Source organism: Syngnathus typhle, linkage group LG1, assembly GCF_033458585.1.
Source record: "Syngnathus typhle isolate RoL2023-S1 ecotype Sweden linkage group LG1, RoL_Styp_1.0, whole genome shotgun sequence".
In the NCBI taxonomy this organism is placed as follows: domain Eukaryota; kingdom Metazoa; phylum Chordata; class Actinopteri; order Syngnathiformes; family Syngnathidae; genus Syngnathus; species Syngnathus typhle.
Window position 1 is genome coordinate 10,508,567 of NC_083738.1, and position 21,701 is coordinate 10,530,267.

At 39.2% G+C, this 21,701-nt stretch overlaps 1 protein-coding gene across 1 annotated transcript in view; it reads right to left on the reverse strand.

The window, feature by feature from the left end:
• Window positions 1-21,701, reverse strand: part of lingo2 (leucine rich repeat and Ig domain containing 2) — a 178,373-nt gene that overhangs the window by 105,677 nt on the left and 50,995 nt on the right. Inside the window, exon 3 of the mRNA XM_061289956.1 lies at window positions 7,270-7,370. The gene's annotated coding sequence lies outside the window, so the exon portion shown is untranslated. The remainder of the gene's footprint in view (window positions 1-7,269; window positions 7,371-21,701) is intronic.

Here is a 21,701-nt window from a genome sequence, read left to right on the forward strand (position 1 = left end):
GGTTTTCAAATGAGAAATCAGCAGCAATTCTTGATGGAATGCAAACATGCATCATTTTGTGCGCATGCAGTATCTCAAGACCCTGATAGTCAGCAGGCCCATAAAGGTCCGTGAAGGTACATAAAGGTCTGGTTTCTCCGTCCAATCAAGTGAAGGTTACCATGTCGCATTTCATTTGCCAGAGTAATGGGAGCCAAATAGAAAAGGTGAGGCCCCTTCTGTTGATTACAAACCATTCAACGGCAAAGGAGGTTGCTCACACTCAATTGCATCCATCATTACGGAAGAAAGACCCCGCCGCCCACTCACCCCTTATGTATATCATAGCGTTAAGGAGCTGTGTTCATCTTGGACTGTTGTGTGTGTGGTAGTGTTGTGTTTCCATGGTAGCATGATGGGACATCAAAGAAAGACGACATGGCACTAGGATGGTGCAACACAGCTATCAAGCAATCAAGTTTATCAGACCAAAAATGTTTCAAAGGTTTAGAAGTAAGGTTTCAAGCCAGAGTTGTGGTTTCAAAGTAAGATTTCAGATAGGGTTCCAAGCCAGGGTTAGGGTCTTAAAGTTAAGTTTGTAAGACTCGGTTAGTATCTCCATCTATGGTTTCAAAATTGAGTTAGTGTGTTAAAATGAGGTCTCAAGATAACTTGGTTCAGGTTCTGAAGTAGTGTTTGATATAAAGTTTAAAGAAAAAATATATATACCACAGTTTGAAGTTAGAACCCTGGCTTGAAACCCTTTGGGAAAAAATGCTCACTTGGGACCACAATTTCAAAACCAAATTAAAAGTCTAAACATTTTTTGTAAGCCTCCATTCATCCCCAAAGCCTGTCTTAAAACATCACTTTGAAACTCGAAATCTGGCTTAAAACCCTAATTGCCAAAACCTTGTTTAAAGCCCTCCTACGAGACCCAACTGATACCTTCCTTTGAAACTTGACATTAGGCTAGGCTAGCTCGGTTAGCACATCAAAATGCTCAAGTAGTAAAAATATCTCAACGAGCTACTCCGTCAATAATGAACAGATGGAAGAGCAGCCCGTGGTGCATTCAATGACAATCCTTTTTAATTACAGACATCATTAGTCGAGCTTTGCCTCCAGCACATCTTCCCCCACTAAAATCTGTCATTTTATTTGTCTATTTGCATTGAGCTGCTGATCCATTCCTTTATTGTGGAAATCATGTTTTTAGATGTCACAGAGAAGTTAATTGGCAGCAGAGTTTTGATCACTGACTTCTTAGTGTTTTAAGTCCACTCGTCATGAATTGGTGGTGTTGTTTTTGTTGCACATGAATTGAGCATCTGGCACTAAAGTGTTTGTTTAGATTGAATGCGACTGAAAGGTAATTATGAGAACAGATTTATTTATGTATTTATTTATTTATTTATTTATTTATTTATTTATTTATTTATTTATTTATTTATTTATTTATTTATTTATTTATTTATTTATTTATTTATTTATTTATTTATTTATTTATTTATTTATTCTAATGCATTCAAGTGCTCGGCCTTTGAGTGCAACTGATCTCTAAAGAAAAAAATCACAACTAACAGAATAATCACTGTTATTGCGTTCAAATCTATCCGCCGATCCATTCATCTTCTATACCGCTTGTCCCCACGGGGGTCGCGGGCGTGCTGGAGCCTATCCCAGCAGTGATCGGGCAGTAGGCAGGGGACACCCTGAACTGGTTGCCAGCCAATCTAATTTTAAACAATAATGAATGAAAAAGTAACTATATTTCTTTGGAAATGCCAAATTGTTAGTTCTTAATCAACTTCATTGTTGCAGCAAGTTGCATTATTTTTTCGCAAAAAGCAACATGGGATTTACAAAAACAGCAGTCAAAGATTTAAGTCTACATCTTATTTAATTTGTTCCACTGAATTTAGCCCACAATACTTTTTTTTAAATAAACTACATGCCTATATGCTTTAAAAAAAAAAAAAAAGGTAAACAATAAATGAATAAATAAATAAATAAATAAATAAATAAATAAATAAATAAATAAATAAATAAATAAATAAATAAATAAATAAATAAATAAATAAATAAATAAATAAATAAATAAATAAATAAATAAAGTAGGAAATCCAAATAGATTTTATTTATTTGAGATTACCCAGGTGGAGTTAAGGAGCACTAAATCAATTTCAATTTTCACTTTGCCACCAGCATAAACTGTTAAGGTTACTGAAAAAAATATATATTTTCAACATTTTTACAATCATTTATTTGTGAGCTATTCTTAAATTGTAGATTTTGACACAATAAAACCAAATATTGTTCTAAATTAGAGATCATACACATTTGGGACATTAGTCGATTTAAAAAACGCGATTTATAGTCCGAAAATTACGGTAGTATATGGAATGGAATGCAGCATACAGAGATCCACTCTGTTTTTATAAGCGCTGAATGAGGCAGTGTACATTTTGAGTCACAGCTATCAATAAAACTTTCAGTGCTCACTGGGAGACATTATTATGTTCATCCCCGCGGTGATGTTGCTACTCCCCCCACCTGGCCAAATAAGGAATCCAGCACCGGGGGTCCGGTGTTTTTCTGGACACATCCTGTGGAGAATAACACAAATCTCTTCACCTCGCTCTTAATCTCCCCCGTGTGCTTAAGATGAGAGCCTTTCCCCCACTTTAAACACAGCCAGAAAGGCTTGATATCAAAACGAAATGTGTGGGTCAAAGACAATCTTCGCAAAAAAGCATTTTTCATAATCCCTTTTGCATGCATATGGATGACGCGATTCAAATGTTGCCTTTTTACCGTCACATTTACAATTCTCTTTGCATTGCTACTACACCAATTATATCATTGTAGACAGTCCAAACGGAAATGTTGCAAAAAATTATTTCTGTCTGAAAAACAACAAGCGCCTTACAACCACAGGACTGCAGTGCAGTGCAAAAATGTTGCCATAAAAACACAACCATCAACTGTTGTTGATATTCTCCTTTCAAGTTTGTAAAAGTTTGGAAAATATTTATTTCAGAATGTAAATTTCAGGACACCTTTTTAAGAGTAAATATAAATCATTCTTAAAAAAACAAAATTACAAAGACCAATATACAAATATTTCTGCCTGTGCATGAACCATACATCAGCAGAAAACGTGATCGTCATTATCATCCATGAAGCCATTTAAAAAACACCAACGGTTGACGAGAATGCTTGACGTCATGAGCGCTTGAGCAACCTGGATGTCTTTTATGTGTCTGACTCAAGCGTGGCCTTGACAGGAGAGGGCGGCTTTGCCAGGTGCAAGAATATCCGTTGGCGTGACGGTAACGGCAGTGAGCAGGGTGACAAGTCCTTTGGATGAGCTTTGTGTGCACGTTTGCGTGTGTGTGTATGTGTACATACGTGTGTGTCTGTTTGCATGACTTTCAACAAAAATGTGTGAATTGATCCATTATGAATCACATCAATGCAACACAAACATTTAAAATGTGAATGTGAAATCCTACAAATGGCCTGAAATCGTTACATTTGCTTAATACCCCAATTAGAAATGGAAACATCTGCATAAAACCCTCAGGCCTTTTTGGTAAACCATAATCTATGCTTGAAATCCTAACCCTGGTTTGAACCCCAATTTTCTTTTAATCCTCAAATATGTCTTCAAACCCTCTATTTAAATTGGAACCTTCATTTGAAACCCTATCGCAGGCATAGAACCTGCATTTAAATCCCTAATCCCATTGGTTTGAAAGCTTCTTTTGAAACATTTTTTTGCTGACGTATACTTTGCTTGGAAATCTACTAAACACTCTCTTAGAACCATAATCTCAAATCCTAAACATTGATTTTAAACCTTAACCTATTCTTGAAACCCTAATTCCAAATTCTAACATTAACTTGAAACCCTGACCCTATCTTGAAACTCTGAGATTTGTTTGAAACCCTTATGAGAAACTCTTTAGCTTTCTTGACGTTTAACATCCATATCACTGACTTGAAATGTTCATTTAAAACACTAACATTTGCTTGGTTTTAAAACACAAACTTTCATGTTATTTATTTTACACACACACAAACTGACCAAAATGTACATTTAAATGTAAAATCCGAAATGTGAGCATACAATTGTGTAGGCGTACCTAATGTTGTGTCTGTCTTGCGCAGATTGTGTATGTATGTCGCTGCTGTTATTCCCTTCCTTTCTGTCCCCATTTGAGCATTCCAAGTTAGCATTCTGAGCATCAAACTAATCTGTGAGTCACTGAGTCCTATTCCTAGTCACACTGTTTATGCCAAAGGCGGCATTAGAGTGGAAAAAAAAGAAAAGAAAATCTCATGAGGGATTTGTGGTGAATAAAAAAGATATTAGCATAGATTAAAGTGATTTGAAACGTCCAGTTACAACACATGAGGACTTTGTTAATAATAATTGTTTTAGTGGTGCAACAACACGATGGAAGGCTATTTGGAAAGATATTTTCCTTCCTTATAAGCATAGGTGTCAAACACAAGGCCCGGGGGCCAGATACGGCCAGACAGATCATTTTATGTGGCCAGCAAAGACAAAGTCCGCATTGACTTCATGTCATAATGGTCCTCCGATGGAAACTATGAGTACAACGCGGCCCGCGATAAAAATAGGTTTGGCATCCCTCTTCTACAGTATATACGAGTCTCGGTGTGAATGTTGTGCATCAGTCCCTACTCTTAAACCTTGCCTTGGAACCCTAATTCAAAATCCTAACTATGGTCTGCAATGCTAATGGGACTGGAAACCTTGTTTAGACTTTCACCATGTCATTAAATAGTGATGGACGGATCGATCCAAATATCAATCATATCGATACTGGTGCAGTGCAGTAGTTTCAATTTTGCTCTTTTATGCGCTGCTACAGTTTCTTCAAATAGGCAACAGCCAGGTTGCCGGACTCACCGTTTCGGCATCAGGCACAAGCACCCCCAACCACCTCCCCTCACTCCCCCACTCTCCACCCCCTCCCCTTCTGAGTAGTATGGTCTTACGACAGCCATGTGAATTTGCAAACAATCCGCCACTTCGGAGAGGCCGGCCCACAAACACACACGCATGCATTCGCAGAAATACTCAGGAGTTTGCTGGACTCTGTCAAAAAAGAAATTGCACGGGCTGGCTTGTTTTTTTTAAACTCGAAGCCTTTTGCGATTGTTTAATTGTCTCCAATTCATTCATTAACTTTTCACCAGTACTTTATTTGTTTTTTAGCAGAAAGAGCAACGAAGTTCACTGAATGTGAGAAATGTTTTGTTATTTGCAGGGGATACTCTGAACACAGATTAACAATTGATTTCTTAAATGTTTTAAAATATTTGTGATTATCGTAAACAAATTAGTTATTTATGTGTTAAAAAAATCCCCAAAAGAAGAGCAGTGAAGGGGAATTTTTCAATAAAAAAATTGTAGTTTTGTAAATAGAGCTGGGAAAAAAAAACAAATTCAGGGTGATCACCTTGAGCTCCTTGAAAAGAAAATCCGTTCACAGCGAATGGTGGAAAAGCAGTATTTTCTACTTACCTCCAATCTCTGCCCTTTAACTTTTAAATGTTAAAAACTGTTTATAAAAATATAAAACTTAACAAAAACACTTAGAGGTCATAAAATTGAAGTGCAATTTAGCAATTTGATGATGCATAACTATCCATTAATGGGCATGTATTTACTAGGGGTGTAAATCGCAGGTTTTGTCACGATACGATATCATATCGATACAAAGAAGCACGATACGATATTTGCCGATATCTTAAAGCCTGCTGCGATGCATTCACGATACATCACGACATAGTGCTCTACGATCGATTTTTTTTTTTTTTAAATAAAAAATATAGAACAATATCCTGATTTATAACAATTCATACGCAAAATCAACAAGGTACTGCAAACACTTTATTTAGGAAATTACAAGAGTATTGTAGTATACAAAGTGCTTATTTTAACACTGAACTTTGATGTCGTGTTTTTTCTTTAAATGTGCGGCGAGATTTGTGGTCCCTGAATATTTGACCACCGCATGGCAGGATTTACAAACTGCATGTGTCTTGTCCGTTGAGCCATCTTTTCTTTGGAATCCAAAGTGCTTCCGAACGAATGACTCGAAGCCTAAAGGGGAGCAAATTTCCTTGTCTTTTTGGACACTAGCCATAGCACCAGCCCAGGAGCCGGGTACTAGTTGTCGACTCCCCTTTCATGTGCCTGCTCTGCTCACAACGCAACACGCCGCGCACTGCGCCCGGAAAGAGGAAGCAAGCAACAATGAACTGGATTTCAAAATAAAGTCGCGTCTAATGTCCGAGGTCAAACACAGCGATATAAATCGATGTTTACGTTTAGCATCGATGCCAATAAATCGTAGAGCATTATATCGATTAATCGATGTGTATTGATGAATCGTTACACCCCTATTATTTACCGTATTTTCCGCACTATTAGGCGCACTTAAAAACTTACATTTTACTCAAAGAAACACAGTGTGCCTTATAATGCAGAGCGCCTTATATATGGATCAATTGATGAATTTGTTGATCCATACTGGTTGTACACAGTGCTCTGCCAAAATGTTTCAGTACGTTTTAGTACGACTAGTAAATTACAAGTTCGCATCGGTTCCCAACATTACGGCAACTGCGGTCAGGGGGCGTCACTGAATAGCTGTTTTACCCGCGAGGCTATTTCATTTCAAAATGGGCTGCTCCGTTAATGTTTCGAGTAAATTTACGGATTGATATGGAAGGAAAACATAGGTAAGCAGTACCAATGTGTTAGATCAAACTTAGCAGTATAGCTTCTATTTAATGCGCCTCTTAATCCGGTGCGCCCTATATACGAAAGAATTTCTAAAATAAAAACTTCAATGAGGGTGCGCCTTATAATCCAGTGCGCCTTTTGGTGCGAAAAATACGGTACTCGGTATTGGATTGATACTAAAATATGCAGTATCGCACACAACTAGTGTCAACTCCTTCACTGCCTTGCAATTCAACTTTCAAATCTTAAACTTGGCTTGAAATCTTTCTTACCCTGAGTCTGAACCTTTACATGAAATGTTAATTTCAAATGCAACATAAGACTTTTCTGAAACCATAACCCTCCAATTAAACCTGGTTTGGAATCTTAATTTGAAACGCTAGAATAAACCTTCCTTGTAACCTTACATTAATTTAACAAAACATCATTGTCATATCAATAGAATAAACTTTAGCCTCTTGTGATTGAGTCAAACGACCAGGAACCACAAAATGGCGTACCTGCAAGGCTAGCCAACGTCAGAATTCAGGTCGACTGTTAGAGATGTCGATCCAAGACCAGTGCTTGCGTGGGATGCACCTTGCAGGTTGCTGACCACGGGCTGAAAAACAGAAGAAACCAATAAGAATTGACGTGGTGAGAGAGCTCGCCCACTTGGACCAACCGAGCCGCTGCAAATGTGCCGCCATCCGGAATAAAACAATCCTGGAAGAAATGTCAGTCCAAGCGAGAGTGGATGACAAACGTGCAATTATCGCATGCCCAATTCGTTCATTTTTCCGCCTAAACGGCAAAACCGCATCAGCTCATTGTGCCAACTTTGTAATATAGAATGACAAGCAGGTGGGGAAGCTCCAGAAACTGCACTGTCTTTACTCTTAAACCTCCAGTTTTTGTACTTTTCTCCGTGATACACCCAAAAATATCATTGAGGCAATTATTGCTGTATGATGAACGATTTCTTAAATGTAAAATTGATCATCCAGCGGTGGTCATTTATTACTAACAAGCTCAGTTTAGATATTTTTTGATCAGGAAAATTAAAAAAGTTAGCATTTTATATTTCATCCATTCATTTTGGAGAATGAAACAACTAATGCCTTGAAATGCGCCCACTTTTAATGAGGAATATGGCCACAATCTCTCCCTCCATGTCTGAGTAGGAGCTACAGGAGGGACCAATCACAATTTGTCCATTCAAAATCATTGTAGATACATAGCTTATATGTTAGAATAACGGGGATCAACAGTCTCAAAATGTATGTGGGCATCGCTTCTTCGGGCCACAAGACCACAAAACAATTCGCCTTCGAGTGGCAAGAGCAAGAAAGGAGCAACCTCCTTGCAGCAATTTCTGGCTTTTTTCTTTCAAAAGTCACCAAGATACGCAAACACGATACGTTCTTAGAGGCTATTCCGAAATTGAATTGTTCATAGGTCGTCAGATATTAAATTTAAATTTGTAACAGTTAATTGGATTTATATTTCCCCCTGAAGTCCACAAAAGGGTTATTTCCTTGACCGCCTATCTGAAAAGAAGGTGTTTTAAGCAATAAAACTGCTGAATGGTCGGCATTATCACTGGAATTTGTGACCGAAGAATAACCGGCGACATAGCAATGACAAAGCGACGATTAGATGGAAGAAGTCGAGGAAGAAAGTCCTGCAAAAGTGATCCTGGGTCAATGTGACTTGCAATAAGTATTTATTACGTTCACTTGTCTCCATCGTGTAAGACAAATTTTGGACTTTGGAGTTTGCATTTCCCTAAAAAGAAATATAAGTAATTTTAAATGATAACATTTTATGAAATGTTTGCGCTTGACTCTTCTGTCACTGTTACATTTGTCAGTGTTTTTCTTTTGTCATAAAAAGAAGACAAACTACAGCTAAGCTTCGATTCTACACGACTTTCTGTCTAATGTGGTTTGGTCATGGTCCCCAATTTTCTTGTCAGATTTTAACTGCACGATATTGTAGAAATTGGAGTGCGAAATGACAAGAGGTAGTTTCTACTTTTGACTACACAACGTCGTGTCGTTCTTTTTCTCCTTCCGTGTTCCTCACTCCCGTCAACCCGTTGTGAATCTCTCTTAAAGTGACCGCAGCAATAACATAAAGCATTACCACAATAGAACAAACCCACCTGCAGTAAGCAGAGGCAGGGTAACGACAAAAACTACATACGACTCAGCTCGCAATCTCCCATGAGCCTCAGCAAAGTGTAAACAATCGCGTTTCTCAAACGATCTCCTATAAAATGATCGGAACTGACTAAAGTTCGATCTAACACATTGGTACTGCTTACCTATGTTTCCTTTCCATATCAATCCGTAAATGTACTCGAAACATTAACGGATCAGCCTATTTCGAAATGAAATAGCCTCGCGGGTACAACAGCTATTCGGTGACTACAGTTGCCGTAATGTTGGGAAGCGATGCGACCTTGTAATTTACTAGTCGTACTAAAACGTACTAAAACATTTTGGCAGAGCACTGTGTACAACCAGTATGGATCAACAAAGGCACACTACGTCAGCAGCGTGACGTCAGCAGCGTGACGTCAGCAGCGCGACGCGGCGGTTGTTTACAAAAAGGACAAAGATTGATCACGCGGTTTCACTTTTTTTGGGGGGGGAGGGCGAATTTTTGAAAAAAAAAAACACATATAAGTCGCTCCTTATTATAAGTCGCCCCCCCACCCAAACTATGAAAAAAATCTTATAGTCCGAAAATTACGGTATACGTAGTTTCCCACTGCAATTTCTCGATTTCGCCCAAGACTTTCTAAATAACACATTTTCTGGGTTAACGTGATTTCCAAATTCTGGACCCCAAAGTTTGCGTAAAATCAAATCTTATCTGTATTGATAAACCTTCCCAGAAGGAAAGGATTTGAGTCACTATAAAGTATTTGGGGCCCATTTGGAAATACACTCTGAGCACACAGTGGTTCACAGTGACAGTTAAGGAAACTGAGTGTTGCTCAAATTTGCTATTTGGTAATTCAGAGTGCACCAAAACAGAGTACTGGTGCATGCACAAGACGATCAAATTGGGGACACAGTACGGCAAAACTGGTTGCAATCGGAAATTAATGGGAGTGGAGAGCAACTTTAGCTCTCTGAACACACTCACTGTAATGAGCGGCACATTTTCGAACGTGCCCTTGGTTGGAACCTTTCAAAATGTTACAGTTGCAAGTTTCAGCGTTGTTCGGCTATCATTTCGCTCTTGAAAACACTGATGTTGAAATATTGATTTGGCATTTTCCTATAACAAAAGTATTTTATTGTTCAGGATCAAATGTTTAGTTGAATCAACAACATCTCTGCTGCTTTCAGCTAATTAGTGCTACCCATTTTTCCTCAATTGCTTTAGGTCACATTTGATCAAAGAATTCCACATAATCGACATAATCTTCTATACGTTTCTTCACAATGGCAGCTGCTGATCCAGCGCCAGGAGTGATTTGAGCACAGTGCCATACAGCAGTTTGTGAGGCAGCTTAATTGAAAAATAGGCTTAATGAGGCTTCCCGGAGGATGGGAATCTGGGCCTCATAAATGGCTCAGGTAGAGGAAGACATGGTCAACAGGATCAAAGTACAGTACAAGTCTCTGAAATTGGCATGAGAGGGCTTAGCTGCTACATAATGTATTTGTTAATACTGTATTAGGCACACTTAAAAGTCTTTAATTTTCATAAAAACCAAAGGTGCACCTTTTAATAAGGCGCACCTTTTGTGTGGACCGAATTCTAAAATCTGTAAATGTTGTTGTGTGGCTGCCACCACAGGGATGTAATATAGAGACCCAATGACCTAATCAGAGGACATTACGTTTTACGCAAAGTATCTAGACCATATGTAACACGTACAGTATGTACCTCCGTCAAAATTGATAAATAAAGATGGTTTGTGCAAAAAACAACAACATGAGGACTCTCTAAAGTAGCATCAAGAAAGACATTCTTACGAGGTACAATTCAACCTTTCTGGAAAGCCGAGATCATTGCTGAAGAGGAACGTGACAACGACGAGACAATGACAAGAGGGAACTTGTCAAGTTTAATGGCGAATTTGCCCAAGTGTTTAATTCAGATTAAGAAGATGAAAACGTTGATGGATTTGCGTATGAATATCGATTAACAATAAAGTAAGTACAGTACACATGGTAAAATACTAGAATAAAGTACAACCGAAGTCACTGTCTTGCTCCTGTAACGTCTTTTGTAGTTTAGGTCATGGCATGCATGCATGCGCCCTATAATGGGGTGCACCCGACGTATTAAGTGCAGAAAAGCCCCCGCAACCGAGTCTGCACCTTTTAACCCGAAGCGCCTTAAAAATATGGTAGTACTATTACGGTGTTAAGCATTTATTTAGGCAATTTTAAAATTTGATTGGGGGGGGGGGGGTTAATGACATTTAGGATTTGTATTAATGATCTTAAATATTATCAATGGTACTCGTTGACAAGGGGTGAGTGAGTGTAACCTAAAGTTTTGAAACAAATTCAACAAACAGCACAAATAACTTAATGTGCTTGGCCATCAAATGAGCACTACACATTAAATTGCAATGCCACTAACCTCTCATGAACGCACACTGGAAAAGGTGCCCCTCCCCCCCAAAAAATATCACTTCAAACACCTTCGATGGGTCGGGAATTTCTTAAAAGCACTCCACTCACAAGTTGCATAACATCATGCCAGTCACGTTCTACTTTGTCAATTGAATGCAAATGCAGTCTCCCAAAAATAAAATAAAGTGATGAGGAAAAAGGAGACACACAATTGATGATGCAGTTGGGAATGTGTGTGAGGGGGTTGAAAAAGTATATACTTCCTTTCCCACAGACGAGCAATGAGCATGCTACGATAAAAGGCTGCCATTTTAGAATTGTGAATTGAACTTTGAATTCAATACGGCAAGGACGACATTCACTACAGCATGAATTTAGCATTACTGGAACTAAGCCTCGAGTGAGAGAGGCTTTATGAACAGAATTAAAAAGCCCTTTGTGATTTCCTTTTCTTTATCTGTGTCGCTTCAAACAGACTAGACAAGAAGCTAATTCAACACATGGCGGTGTGTGTTTCATACGCAAAAGGAGGGGGGGGGGGGAACGACAGCGAGGGTAAGGAGAGATGGGAGAATTTGGTTCAAAAGGTCGTGTAAATGTCAGACAGGAGCCGGGACAAACTTTTCCTTGCAGGCGGCACTGTAAACTTTGGATAAAACAGTGAGGGGAAGGGGGGACAAAGGTTAAAAAAGGTGACAAGAAAGAAAAGTAAAACAATACAAGAAATGCTGGCACCAATCTAAATTAAAACTACGGAAATAATGACAAAGTCAAAGAAAGTCAAAGAAACAGGGACAAGGCAAGATTAATGATTTCTCAGCCGTGAAGCGCAAAACAAAACAAAGCAACACCGACAGTTTGCTGCGACGGCAGTAAGCCACAGTGGTTATTTCACCAGGTACACTTGAACGAAGATTCAGGGTATCCTGTAAAGTAATTTTAGATTGGAACGATTATTTTGCAGTCCCCAACTCAAACGTGCTTCAGCCCTGGCAAGACTCTCGTGTGCAGCTCCCACATTTAAAGAAAATGAGAAGAGCCGCCTTGATTGGCCATGATCTATGTTGTTGTTCGTCTCTGTGTGCCCTGCGATTGGCTGGTAACCGGTTCAGGGTGTCCCCAGCCTACTGCCCGATGACAGCTGGGATAGGCTCCAGCACGCCCATGACCCTCGTGGGGACAAAGTGGTACAGAAAATGTCTGGATGGATGGAATTCCATTTCAATCATTATAATTATCAATTAATTTTAATTTAGAAAGCACATTTAATACACTAGGTAAACCTATTGTGCTTTCTACTGGTCAAAACTGGTATAGTACAAAAATTAATAGTGTAGACAACAAAAAAACTTTCAATTAAAATCAGGAAAAAATGTGGTTAACAGTATACTGTATGACAAGATATGCAGACTACAACTACAAGTGAGTGTACTTTCTGATCCGCTCCTCCAAAAATATAGCTTGAGCTCCGAGTCCAGTCTTGACCAGAGCTTGAAGAACTGTGAGAAGAAATCAGACATGGACTGTAATTGCCAATGGGGCAGCAGCAGTCACCCGAACTGAGTAACCCCATGGGTCTCTGACGTGACCTTCTCCTCCATCTAACACAATTGAGAGCAAGAAATACATGTATATTGGATATACGCGATTCAGCGATATAAGCATTGTGTTTTCGGCCTGTGCTCGCAACCAGTCAAACATGTAATACTGAATCACAGACAATTACATTTGAAGCTGTGTAATGAGCGGTTCCAGCAAATTGGCAATATTAAATAATTATTAATTATTTTTTTATGACAATGTTGACGAAGAGCTACCAGCAGAAGTACTAGTGGCAGTAGTAGCAATTTGGCAATATTAAATGATTATTAATATAGTATGGTGATAGTGGTAGTAATACTCGTAATAGAAATAGGAGTAGTACTGCCAGTGGTAGTAGGAGTAGTCATGGGCACCAGGTAGCCAGTGAGACCAACATGAGTTGCCTGTGGGGCTGTTCTAAAAATAACTCACCAGTGATAGGACATTGTGATTTTCTAGGAATATTGTAGAAATGATCATAAAAAACAAAAGACAATATGAACACTGGCAGAGATTTACACTATGCAAAAAAGTGTTAGTAGGAGTGGTCTTTTTAATAATATTCAAGTACAGGATGCAAATATTGTAAAGCAGGGGTCATCAAGGTGGTGCCAAACACTGACAGAGATTTACACTATGCAAAAGAGTGTTGAAAGTATTAAACATTATCATTAAACATGATTAGTGTCTGAAAATGAATATAATTGATTATTGATAGTAAAATACTAATATTATTAAAGACATTTTGGGGAAATTTGTTAACTCATGTATCAAATTGATAGCCTTTTGTACTCATCAGTACACAGGAAGTAGCTTTCACTCTCAATAAAGTCGGCGTACCCCTGCAGTAAAGACTAAAGATTATAGTAAAAGGATGTTTCGTAAATGCAGTGAGTCAAGTCAATGTCATAACTCAGATTAGCGATCAATAGAGCAATATCAGCGTGAGCTGGATGGCTGATTAAACACAATCATATTGTTAGCCCTCAGGGTCGCATTTGATTGCTTTTAATAAAAGACAATAAGAAAGGCTCCTCAAGTAGCTCGTCATGAACATTTAGCGTGGCTAATGTTTTGCTCAAGGACACGTTGAATCTGCGTCTGTGGGCATGCACACTAGAACACAATTTTTATTTCTTCTACACACCGTTAGTATGTTAGGGTTGCATCAATTCTCCGTCGACATAGCATTTGACTACAGGTCAAGATCTGCTTCAGCATGAGTCGAGAAAGCGCTATCTTGTTAACAGTAAATGCTAGCATAGGAAGTGTTTGCGAGACAGCGTTTTAACAATTCTCGCTAGATATAAAGCAAGACTACATGGCAAGATACAGTATAGAATCTGCATCAATTAATCTTAGTATTTGATGAATTTAGTCATTGAGTGTCCAGCTGCAGAGCAAGATGGAAAGTACTCATTAATCTGCGTGAGTATTTTTTTTTGCATAATGTTACTATCTTGACACATGTTAGCATACTAACTGTTAGCATATTAGCATTGTATCAGTTCTCCTTCAGCAAAATATCAGACTATAGTGCAAAATGAAAAACCCTTATTGATTTCCTTTCACACTGATCGCTACTCATGTTGCTATTGTGCGTTATGTAAGCATAGCGTGGAAACATTTCAGCATTTTATCAATCTTTTGTAGAAATCATCCCAGGCTGATTGAGCTATTTAATGAATGCGGGGTTAGGGGATGAGTGAACATTTGGACACAGCCCCAGACTACAGGAGATACAAATCTTAATTGATCTGCTTTTGCAGTTTCTCTCTTCATGTTGCTATCTTGTTACTATATATTAGTACACGGCGAGGATCATGTTAGTATTTTATCTCTTTTCATCAGGACGCAGTGCCTACATGTTTTGGTTTTGTGTCAGGCATTTTTTCTCTCTCATTTTTATTTTATTTTAAACTTATGCACACATGCATTATATATGGCAAAGAGAAGTGATTAAAAAATACTTGCACCCGAAGCTGAAACCCCCTGTCATGCAAGCAATGAACAGATTAGGATTGACATCAGGAATCCCGATGTGATAGCATATGCCAACAAATCCAGACTTAATTGGACCCTTCTTCCACAATGGGGCCGCCACTGTAAACAGTGGTGTGCAAATAAGGCTATAACAAGCTTGGGGAAACATCAGCAATGATGGATAAACAGAAAGAAAGAAAGAAAGAAAGAAAGAAAGAAAGAAAGAAAGAAAGAAAGAAAGAAAGAAAGAAAGAAAGAAAGAAAGAAAGAAAGAAAGAAAGAAAGAAAGAAAGAAAGAAAGAAAGAAAGAAAGAAAGAAAGAAAGAAAGAAAGAAAGAAACTGTCATTTCAGGATTAATTTTCCTTCCGCTCTCGACAACCCATGTCTTAGCCCAATTTGTCCATCTCTTGGAAATGTGGAGCAGACTCATCACGTCTCGCGTTTTTTCCAAGCCAACTGGACGTGCTGTTGGCAGGAAATGGTCAGCGGCCAGGTGCTAAAGAGGTGCGATCAAAAAGGGGATTGTGTTGAGTCAGAGTTATGGAAATAGCACGGCTGCATCACGAGGTGGCTTCAGAGAGCCTGGCCAAGCTCACAAGTGATTGCAGGGCAAAAATGAAACACTGACTCATGTATGGCGAGCCCCTGAGACAAAGTTGCAGTGATTGAAGTGCTCTGGAAGAAAAGAGTATGCCTATTATAGTGCTTATGAATCCTCTGGAGGTTATGTAAGCATGTGACGGAAGAAATAAGAGTGTGCGGGATTGGAATAAAGAGCAGCTATTAAATATTACACTCTTTAAATAGTGAGTTAATCACTATCCCCACTACTACCACCATCAATACTACAAACTACCGCTGCGACCATTACTCTTACCATGTCACTACTACGACCATTTTGACTTCTACCATCACTACTAACAACAATAGTGGCACTAGTACTGCACCTACCATCACCATCACATGACTACAAAGAGTAATACCACAAATACCACTGTTACTCTACTAACAACACCATCCCTTCCACCGTTATTACCACCAACACTGCCCACCAACACTACCAGCACGACTAATAGTCGGTAGATATGTGACTTTGGGTCTACTCTGACATAGACCTTATCTTTGGATTTCATCTATTCAACTATTGGTATCTGCCACTATACTTCACGATGTGCTTATAAGACCAGTATTAAATCGTCATGCAGGATTCAGAATGTTGACAAACAAGCAATTAATTTAATCATGTTCTCACTATGAAGGGCCGTCATCAAGAGCTGAGCAAAGTGACCACACGTGTCCACACCTCACAATTTTCTATATATATATTTTTTTATCACGACTTCAGAGTCAGTCTATTGAAACTTCAATTTCATGGGTGCTGGCCATGGTGCTAATGGGATACTGGTCTGCAGACAATGAGAATTCCTTTGATAAATCCGACATGTGTTATATAGTGTATGATACCTGTACTTAATATCCAAAGTAACAAAAACAATGTATGAGTTGCATGTGTGTCACAGTGTAATGTGTTTATATAGTATCATAATGTATCAATGTAGCAATGTTAGTCTTGGTCTTACCGCCATATGGTAAATGGCATATGAACGCAACTTTTTTGTTGCACTCGTTCTTCTGGTAGCCATGTTTTTCATATTTAACTTGATGAATGTTAACATCGACAAATGTGCTTGTATTTTTGCTTAAACAGAAATTTGGAGGAAAAGATGAAATATACTAGCAAAGGTCTAATAATTCAATAAATGTGAAGATTTCATTTTTTGTTACTAAATCCTAATGTGACGGTTCATTAGCAATTAAAAAGGATAGCAAATTATACATGGGCTATGGACTGAGGAGGTCAGTGGAACAAAGGCATTTGCTGATAGATAATTTAGATTTGACCAGATACTGCTCTCCCTTTTAATTGACAACAGCCTGCGTGACTCAAGGTTATAACTGTGTGTTGACAGGGAAAATAAGTGAGTCGGGTTGGTTCAATTCTGTCGGATGCACTAAATGTCACTTAGGAGAAAGGGCTTTATCATTATGACACAGGAGGTGCTCGCACTTGTTCATTTGCCCGCTGTCCTTGCTGGAAATCAATGTTTTTATTGCCTCGAGCGACAGAACGCCTTTGGCTACATGCTGAAAATGTAGCAATTTCAACAAGCAATAATAACCGCACGTATACAAGGACAGAAAGCATACATTGCGGACCAGACAATGTTTTGTAGTTATATCATGGTTTACCATAACTGAAAGATGGATCTCTTATAGTATGCTTTATTCCAAATGTCCAGTGATGGTACAAAGAAACATGTTAATCATTTGCTAAGGTGTTCAGGTTGTTGTTTGAACTGAATCCCACTTCTGACAGCTGCAACTTCCTTTTATCCACAGCTATAAGGGACAAGATTTCGATTTGAGGAAATCCTGGTCCGTGCGATTTTCTATTTATGTTCATCACAATTATGCCACTTGAATGCTAATCCAGCCTGAGCAAGCGTGCAAGGACTCTAAAATGTATGGGTGCACAAACATCAGTATCGAAGGACATAAGCACAGGGGCGCCAACTGTGGGGGAGACCATTAGCGACAATGATGTTGGGTATTTAACATGAACTGCAAACTTCTGTCAGTTGAGGCTAAATACACATCAAAATGTCAGCACTTTCATTCAATTGGCTGCACGCTGACGAGACGTCGTAGTCATTTAGAGGGGGATCCCAGCTGTGACAAATGCAATCTCTTAAGCTTGACCTTTCCTCACGGACGATCTTAAGCAACTCCAGCCAACCGTAGAATGATATACTACAGAAGAAAATGTCAGTGTGGAAGAGGACCCTAATTCATTTCCTGATGTGTTTGCTGTTCTTTTCTTCTGAACTATTTGAGCAGAGATGCGGTTCAGACGAGGAATATATTGATTGCAACACAGTCAAGGTTCTTTGATTTAGCAATGTGGAAATCAATTTGGGGAGGGCCCAACAAAGATCAGCACATTATTTGCATTCATTATTTTCGTGGAGCACCGACAAAACGTTGCTGTTACATAAGGTCGGTTTGGTCAAAACCGCCTGTAAAGTCACGTTGACTGGAACTAAAGGAGATGTATTTAGGAAATGTGATATTTTTATTAGGTTTTTACGCATATCGATCCCAAACGTGCTACGAAATTTGTTCCTCACTTGTGTAAAAAACAACACAGATTGGTCATTTACCTGTCGTCACCTGTTTTACCCGGTCTCTCTGCCGTTGTCACTGGTGGACCGACGACTGACTGTAACTTTGAAACACTGACACCCTAAATTAGATTGCCAGCCAATCGCAGGGCACACACAGACGAATAACCATTCACACTCACACTCAAACCGACGGGCGATTCGGAGTGCTGAATCGGCCTACCAATCATGTTTTTGGAATGTGGGAGGAAACCCATGTACGCACGGGGAGAACATGCAAACTGCACACAGGAAGGCCAGACTGGATATAAAACGTTTTACAATGGTCCCAGCATATGTTGGTGTTATTTTGAGGTTTCAAACTGCAAGATAGATGAAGGTTTAAAGTTCCGGCATTTTCCTGACAGACTACAAAGAACTACTCCGATAAGAAAATTGGAGACTGTAGAGAGATAAAAAGTTACTCTTCAAAAAAACGAAAGGTCTAAATTAATGATGACAGTCTTAAGGTAATGTAGAAGCTGCAGTGAACTCCCCCCACCCCAATCCTGAGCCAAAGGGAAAGCTGGCGGCAAATTGCTTAATTTAATAGGCCCATAGTTGTGTAATGATATAGAAATGTTGTAATAAAATGTATAATGGTGTTGCTTGGACTTGTTTGTAAGGTCGCACTCATTTATTCTGCCGTTACCCTGCTGGTGTGTAATGTTGCTTCACGAAAAAACATTTAAGTGTTCTATATCATAAAAGATAACATGAAAAAAAAAATTAACTTCACCTTCTAGTCATTATTTTTGTTATTTTATGGGAAATGGATATTAAGCTTTCAGATTTAATCCCAGTTGAATTGGATACCTAAATCAAAAATGTATATGTTTTAAGGCGTCCATTCACATCACTTCCCTCCATTTATTTATCGTATTAACATTCATCTTTTTTTTTACCAACAAAGTTCGCTTTGATGTCTTACAATGAACAACTTGGACTGGTTGCCACTCGGAAATAAGCCGTGCAATTTTTAAATAAAACTGCCCAGACCTGAACCCAACTAAAGACCTAACTCACTTTCAACCCAAGAAATGTTTAGACACAGAACACCGCCGTTCAATAAGCAAGTTTGCTCATCTTGTGCATGTCGTGCCCTCATGTAGCGAATTGCTGAGTCTTGACACAAGGTGACACTCTCAGGTAAAAAGAAGTAAGGCCTCATTTGCTCGCAAAATCCTTTGCTTTGTACTTGGTGTTGGGGGGGAAAGGCTCCTCAACAAAAGCACACACCGACGTGTGTTTTTCATGTTCTTGATGATGACCTGCTGCTGCGACCGTGGCCTTTTGACACACTGACCCTTTATAACCATTCTCTCGGCTGCTGCACGAATCGTTAGCCTGCATAATTTGGAAGAGAAATGATGGACTCTATAATCTGGCTCCTATTATCTGCCCACTCAATGTAATGACCGGGCAGGTGTTAATGATGATGGAGACGGCCAAAGAGAGGTGAATGGAGCGTAATGGGCTGAAAAGCTTGCTTTGGAACAAAACTAAATCACGCCAGCCTCCCGCATACCCACACACCAATCAATGGCAGGGGCGTGACTGGAAGCCGATGGGGGCTTTTGCTCCACTTCTCATTATACCGTTTATTAAGCAATCGTATTAACATTCATCTTTTTTTTTTTTTTTTTTACCAACAAAGTTCACTTTGATGTCTTACAATGAACAACTTGGACTGGTTGCCACTCGGAAATAAGCCGAAATAAGCGTGCAAAATTACCGCCCACTTCAAGGCTGGTAAGATTGCTGGTGCTTCGCTCCCCTCCTTGAAGGACATTTACACATCCCATCTCACCCGCAAGGCGACCACGATTGTGAGTGATGTGAGTCACCCCGCTCACTCTTTGTTCGAGCTTCTGCCCTCTGGGAAGAGGTACAGAAGCCTGCGCTCCCGCACCACCAGACTCTCAAACAGCTTCATACTCCAGGCTGTTAGGATCCTGAACTCACTCCCCCGTTCTGCGTAGCGTCCTGTACTTTTACTGTCTGTACTGTCTGTATGCACACTGGCTCTTATTTGTTGTGTTATCTGTTTATTTATTATTTATTATTACTCTTATTATTTATTGTTTGTGCATTTTTGTTTATGATGTGTGTTGTGACATGTGGAGAGATTGACAATAAAGCTGACTCTGACTTTGACTTTGATTTCCGTGCATAATGAGCCCCCCTGCATAATACGCACTCTAAAAAAGGCATGTCGATGCTGGAAAAAAGCCTGTACCCATGTATAGTACGCACCCAAATTTTGACTCTTACTTAAGTCCGTAAACGTAAAATTATTTCAGAAAAAAGATCATCTTTGGGAACAACCGGATATTATTCTTCCGGTCAGTATCACTGCACATGCGGTAGCAAACTCGATAGCGAAGAAATGATTCGGATTTGTGTAGGGTACATTGTGATAGCAAACGAGCAGGTGATCAAGCAAGCGTCAGATACGAGAGCATTGTGTTCGTATGGAGCGTGTTTGAAGTGAACAGCAGAGAAGAAAGGAACAAGGCAAAGTGTTGTGAAATAAAATGTTACCTGTAATACGCATTTTGTTATTTGCTGATTGTATTAAACTATTACATTCATTGTCAGGCAAGAAAAGAAGAGGACTATTATCCCTTCTTTGGCGAAATGACCAGAGCACAGTACAAACACACTATTGTTCTAGCGCTATCTAGGTGTCGATTTTTAAGCTAGTACTGTAATGGCGGCCTCCATATGATATCCGGTCTGCGATGGAGATTAAAAAACAAATAATATTTGACAATAACACACCATCAAGGATTGCACCATCGCATCAAACGATGTGTCGTCAATTATGAATTTTACTGACTAAGTGTGTTGAGCAGGATGGCTGAATGTGATGCGCGATTGACAACAAACAAGAAGAAAGGTGTGATTTCAAGTTTTATTTCGAGGGAGATTTTCCTAAAAAATTGTTGTACCCATGCATAATGCGCACCCCAGATTTTAGGACAATAAATTAATTAAATTTTGCGCATTATGCACGGAAAAAGACGGTAATAGGAAAGGCATTGATTACCCTCCTGCAACGCAATCTGTGCCATTGATCTTATTGAAATCTTCTTCAAAATGATTTGGAATGAGTTAAAAACAATTAACATGTTCTTAATAGTAATAATTATTCATTAAACTAAGCGCTTTTCAAAAACCCAAAGACGCTTACTCTTCTCTGGCTCATTTCATTTGCATGGTCTGCTTGCGTGTGTTTGCATCGAGGTTAACTTCATCTTTGGTAAGGGGTGGGGGGCAGTACTGGAAAGCATGTGGTTTTATGATGTGGACGCCTCCGGACGGCGTTATAGAGCTCGGTACGCCAAAACCAGCAGACACAGAGACAGCTTCTTCCCCCAGGCTGTTGCTCTGATGAACTCACACCACTCTTAGAGTCTCAGAGTCATTCCTGTGCAATAACATCCTGCTCTCCACACCTTTTTGAATTTGTCTACACTGTTTGTACTATGTGTCCTCGCTGCATCCTTTGCAGCCTGGTCATCCTGGATAAGGGGCCTTCCTATCGGTGGTCTCTT